The sequence below is a fragment of the Vombatus ursinus genome, unplaced genomic scaffold (assembly GCF_900497805.2).
Source record: "Vombatus ursinus unplaced genomic scaffold, bare-nosed wombat genome assembly UNPS02009573.1, whole genome shotgun sequence".
Lineage (NCBI taxonomy): Eukaryota > Metazoa > Chordata > Mammalia > Diprotodontia > Vombatidae > Vombatus > Vombatus ursinus.
In genome coordinates this window covers 17613551-17620148 of record NW_020949351.1, presented here as the reverse complement: position 1 = coordinate 17620148, position 6598 = coordinate 17613551, and the positions used below count along the sequence as shown (strand labels likewise).

Sequence of the window (6598 nt, the reverse complement as noted above, 5' to 3'; positions counted from 1 at the left end):
TCTATCTATCTATCTATCTATCTATCTATCTATCTATCTATCTATCTATCTATCTATCTATACATACATATGATTTTTTCCTTCCCACTACCCTAATACTGACAAAGGACTCATGAGTTACAAATATCATCTTTCCGTACAGGAATGTCAAAAGTTCAACCTCAATAAGTCTCTTATGATTTATCTTTCCTGTTTACCTCTTAACTTGAGTCTTGTATTTGAAAGTCAAATTTTCTATTCAGTTCTGGTCTTTTCATCAAGAATGCTTGAAAGTCCCCTATTTCACTGAATGTCCATTTTTACCCTGAAGGATTATATTGTTTTGCTGGGTAGGTGATTCTTGGTTGTAATCCTATCTCCTCCAGAATCTTATATTCCAAGCCCTGCAGTCCCTTCATGTAGAAACTGCTAAATCTTGTGTTATTCTGATTGTGTTTCCACAATACTTGAATTGTTTCTTTCTGGCTGTTTGCAATATTTTCTCCTTGATCTGGGAACTCTGAATTTGGCTACAATCATCCTAGGAGTTTTCCTCTGGGGATGTCTTTCAGGACGTGATTGGTGTATTCTTTCAGTTTCTATTTTGCCCTTTGGTTCTGAAATATTAGGGCAGTTTTCCTTGATAATTTCTTGAAAGATGATGTCTCAGCTCTTTTTTTGATCATGTCTTTCTGATAGTCCAATAATTTTTAAATTCTCTCTCCTGGATCTATTTTCCAGGTCAGTTGTTTTTTCCAATGAGATATTTCACATTCTCTTCTATTTTTTTCATTCTTTGGATTAGTTTTACAGTGCCTTGATTTCTCATAAAGTCACTAGCTTCCAATTGTTGTATTCTAATTTTTAAGGCTGTATTTTCTTCAGTAATCTTTTGGACTTCCTTTTCCATTTGGCCAATTTTGCTTTTTAGGGCCTTCTTCTCCTCATTGGTTTTTTGGACCTCCTTTGCTATTTCGGTTAAGCTATTTTTTAAGGTGTTATTTTCTTCAGTATTTTCTGAGGTCTCCTTTAGCAAACCATTGACATGTTTTTCATGATTTTCTTGCATCACTCTCAGTTTTTCCTCTACTTCTCTTACTTGCTTCTCAAAATCCTCTTTTAGCTCTTCCATGGCCTGGGACAAATTCATATTTTTCTTGGAGGCTTTGGATGTAGGAGCTTTGACTTTGTTGTCTTCTTCTGGTTGCATGTTTTGATCTTCTTTGTCACCAGAGTAAGATAATATAGTCTGACTCTTTTTGTGCTGCTTGCTTATGATCCCAGCTGATTACTTGAGTTATAACTTTTTGTTAAGGTAGGGTTCTGCTTCCAGTGTGAAGAATGTACTGTCCCAAGCTTCAGGGGTTTTGTGTAGCTGTTTTTGGAGATACTTCTGGGGATCTGTATATTCAGTTCTTCTAAGGTGGTATGATCAAGGGTGATGTGTTTACTTCTTTCCTAGTCTGTGCTCTGGTCTATGAGTGATCACAAGCACTCTTTCTGCCTTGGAACTGTGAGGAGGATTTCTTCTCCACCACCACTACAAACTCCACCACACCAGCGCTCCTCCTCACCCGATAACCGCCACCCAGAGCTATTACCCAGATCCAAGTATGGCCAAAGCAAGAGAATCTTGCACCAGCAGAGAGATTCCTGCAATCCCCCTCTGATCAGCCACTCAATTCCCCCTAAGTCTGTGGGCCAGAAGCTCAGGAGGCAGCTGTCTCCCCGGGGTGAACTCAGGGACTGGAGCTCAGACCACCGTGCTTCTTTCTCTCACTGAAGACACTGACTTTTCCCACTGACCTTTTAAGTTGTCTTTGGCTTTTGTGGGTTGAAAAGTCTGGAAATCACTGAAGCTGCTCGTGATTCAGTCCTCTGAGGCCTGTTCCAAGTTCACTGCGGCCTGCGCTCCTACACCGAACTCTGTTCCTCTCCCAGCCCGGTGAGATATACTTTTCCCATCAACCATCCAGGCTGTCTTGGGCTGGAAATTTGTTTCACTTTGTCTTTTTGTGGGTTTTGCTGCTTTAGAATTCGTTTAAAGCCATTTTTATAGGTATTTGGAGGGGTTTGGGGGAGAGCTCAAGCAAGTCACTGCTTTTACTCTGCCATCTTGGCTCCATCTCCAGTGACATTCTAAAGAATCATCTGAGGTAGTACAAAGCTCTTTCTCAAGTAACTCCTTTTTATGCTGTTAAATGTAATGACAGCAGAGCCATGGTGAAGACATTTGCTGCTGATGGGAGCAGGATTTGGTTGTAGTAGCAAGAATGAAATACAATTAGTACAGAGTTTTGGGGTGCTCCAGAAAGGATAATCTATGCAAATACATGAAAAGAAGTGTCACAAATTAAGTATGTTGCCAACAATAAAGTACAAATGATGACTTTTGAGAGTAAAGTAGAGCTAATGAAAGTTGCCAGAGCTCATCCAAAGGTAAAGCTGGATTTGCCTTGAGGATTATGACTGATGCCTCTATAGCTATCTATCATCTAAGTGTTAAATTTGGTGCCCCTCTCAAAACTAGGAGGCTACTCCTTGAGTGGGCAAAGGAACTGAATATTTACGTTATTGAAGTCAGTTTCCATGTGGGAAGTGGTTGTACTGATCCAGAAACCTTTATCTAAGCAGTTTCTGATGCACAATGTGTCTTTGACGTGGGGGTGGGATTTGGTTTCAGCATATATCCTCTTGATATTGGTGGTTATTCTCCTGGTTCTAAAGATGTAAAGCTTAAGTTTTAGGAGATCTCAAGTATTATCAATCCAGCATTGGACAAGTGTTGTCCTTCTGACTCTGGGGTGAGGATCATAGATGAACCAGGCAAATACTATGTTGCATCAGCTTTCATACTTGCAGTTAACATCATTGCCAAAAACCTTGTGTTAAAGGAATAGACACGTTCTGATTATGAAGATGAGGTAAATGACCAAACCCTTATGTGCTATGCAAATGATGGAGTATATGGATCATTTAATTGTATCCTATTTGATCATGCACATGTTAAACCTATTATACAAAAGATACCTAAGCCAGATGCGAAGTATTACTCTTCAACATGTTATGGCCTTGATCAAATTGTTGACTGCTATGATCTACAGTAAATGCATGTGGGAGACTGGATGCTGTTTAAAAACATGAGTACTTACACTGTTGCTGCTCTGTCTACTTTCAATGGATTCCACAGACCCACTATCTATTATCTGATGTCTGGATTGGCATGGCAATGCATGCAACAAATCGAGAACCAAGGTTTTCCAGGTAGAAGTAGAGGATCGGGATATCAACACTTTGCCATTGTTCTGTGCTTAAGAAAGTGGAATGGAACATCACTCAGCAAGCTATACTTCACCTAGTATTAATGTATAAATGCTGTTTGTAGCAAATAATTTGCAAATTTAGCTCGAATTAGAGCACCTGGGGGGAGGGGAGGGACCATTAACTTTATTCCTGCTGGAGTTTTTAAAAATGTTTTAAAATAGGGTTGGCACAAGTGCAACAATATGGAAGACTAAGAGATGGGGTCATGCTTATCTGTGTCACTATGGAAAACATTTGAATATTCATTTTATATGGACTTTTTTTTCAATTTTCAAATATGCTTCTAATTATTGCCCCTCAGTTACTAAGCAAGCATTTGTAGCTTGTACAATGGCAGAATGGGATTAAGCTTAGTGTTGTGACCTGTTTTAAAATAAGAGTATATTGCAATAAAAAAATTGAATAAAAATATTTATTAAGTACTTACTATGTGGCAAGCACACAAGTATTTTTCTTTGCATTAGAAAGGAGAAAATGGTATTGGCCAAACATTCAATCATAGAGATGATCAAAAAACCTGAAGATTCTTCAAAAAAGCTGGCAAATTATAAAACTTTCTGAAACATTTCTGTGTGCTGTTTTATCATTATGAATAAACTAATATACCATTTGCTCTGTTCATGAATATTTTACTATTTTCTCTGGGGAAAAATCTATTCCCATAAATGTAGCTTTATCCAATATTATAAAAATTATGTCATTTCTAAAATCCTGTCAACCTCTGAATATTAAGTTACTATTTAATTTTTTATCATTGTATAATATGCAAATGATACAGACAGTAATGATGATCTCATGTTATTCCTCCTTTTGGATGACACAGCTTGTTCTTTGAAAAGACTGAAGTCACCATCTCACTCTGTATTAAATAGCATCCTAAAGTTGGCACTGGAGTCTATCCATTGTTTGCATTATGCATCAAACCAGTGGTTTGTTCTTCAAACCATCATTTGTTACAATCAGTTTTAAGGGTCTCTCAGATCAGAGAGGTTTTAAAAATATGTAATAGCTGTACATTGAATCTTCTTTGAGAAGAATATTCAAACCTATTTTAATTTACTGAATATCTTTTAGAAGCTATTAAATCTAGGAAATGAATTAAGCAGACTTTCAAATTATCCTTGAGAATCACACATTTAAAAAGAAATCTTCTGTGTAGCATTTTGTTTTTCTCCATTTCCACTATACTCTCTCTGCCAAAGGTTCTCATTTATGATATACCTCAATTTTTGGAATGCCAATGTGGAAGGTTACCCATACTTTCTCTACCCCCATCACTACCTGTCCAAAGCTATATGACAATTCCTGAATTTTCTTGACAGCCTTAACTACATACTTCCTTTGATGTAAGCACTTAAGTATGACTAACTGTCAGGCTTTTGAACTGAAGTCAAACCCTATTTTTTTTCCTTTTTTGCTCCTGAAAATGAGGTGACTGAAATAGAGGTAAAACCAGCAAACCTATAACAAAGTTGTTTTTGTAGGTAACATAGTTTTAGATTTCCAAAGCTGCCACACACAAAACTCTCAATGATAACAGCAAGATAGGGGTGAAAGAAAAATAAAGACAAGTCTCAAGTATCTTTAGTTATAGAAAACTGTTTGGTCTTTAGAAAAGAAGTAATAGCAATTTTTTTCCCAAAGATATAAAACATGATTTATATTGCTTTCACAAGTTCCTATTTTCCAGTTATCTCATCCAACTAATTACAACATATTACATCAAATCCTTAAATCACATTTGACAGTTTAACTTATTTTAACCCACAAGATGAACCCTTAGAAGTTAAATGTCCTTTACTCTGTTTTACTTTTGCTTGACTATAAGCTCTTTGGGGGCCAGTATTACATTGTTTTTCATAAGAAACATAGATTTTAAAGCTAGAGGGATCTTAGAGGTCATTGAGTCCAATTTCCTCATTTTATAGATGGAGATTTTTTAGTTTTAGTCTGTCACAGTGAATTGCACAAAAAGTTTCTTTAAAGGATACACACATACATAAATACCTATATATATATATACACATACATATAAACACTTTATGTATATATACACATACACACACAAATATATATTATATATATGTATAAATAGACACACACGTATGTATCTATCTATCTTTCAATTACATGGAGTGGAATTTTGTGGGTGGGGTATCAGTATAGAGTTTAAATGCCTCACTAATAATTTACCATTAAGTTAGCTGAGTAAGGCCTAGAATTCTACATTCTCTTGAACTTTCATTCAGAACATACACACTTAACTATGGTATAAGATAGGGCTTTCCACCCAGATGTAGGTGCGTACTTCTGTGATTTATATATCTGCCAAAAAGCTGAACTTTAGATAGCATGAAGGCACTATAATAAAAAGAACCACGTAGAATATTGCTAATTAATCAATTAATCAGTGTCTACTAAGTGCTAGGCACTGTACACTGAGTCAGGATAGAGGAATAGAATGATCCTTAGGTTGAGGATATGGTAATTTTGGTTAAAAAAAATTGCTCTGATACTGGTTATCAGTAAAACTTTCAGCAAGTTGTTTAACTTCTCTGAGTCTCTTGGCTCATTTATAAAGTGATGATATTGGACAACATGGACAGTAAGATCACTCTAAGCATCCAATCCTGTGATTCTGTAATTATATGAAGCAAAAACTCATGTTTAAAAAAAATTCTGAATTTAAGCGCTATTAATTATTATTATCATTATGGAAAATCATATATGTACAACATAACTCAATTTTTAAGCTTTTTTTTGTATTTTGAATACATGTATTGAATTGATCGTGCTCAAATACTCATGGATCTCATTTATCCACTTGGATTTTCCTTCTGATATACAAATTATGGTTTATCTGTTTTTTTCTAATCCAATCCTGTGAGACTAAATCATGTCTTCCCAGAAGTCATCATAAGAGACCCCTTCAATATTCTGGTGGCCTTCTTTGCCTTCTTCTGATGGTTTGTTAACAATAAACACAAGCCATGTGACCAGTCATCTTCTTTTGTATCATACATTTTCCTAATGACAGACTTTAGTCTCCTGATTATATCTGCCCACCTTTCGGGAATCTGTCCCAATGTCCTATTGCTATATGATGTAAATACAAAAAAAAAGTCATAATAACATCTCAACATTTTGGTAGATCTTGGAGAACGTTGATGTGGATATTTTGCCCAATGATGCAGATACCAAGTGATCCATCCAATCCTGCCTGCTCATTCTAAGCAAATTTTTTCCCTACCCTCTTTCTTGGCTTAACCAAGTTCTTTCAGTTACTCCACATTGC

The 6598-nt window shown here is 36.1% G+C and overlaps 1 pseudogene; it reads left to right on the top strand.

Moving 5' to 3' along the window:
- The window catches only part of LOC114035914, a 4173-nt pseudogene extending 822 nt beyond the window's left edge, over positions 1–3351 (top strand).
- Positions 3352–6598: the final 3247 nt, after the last annotated feature.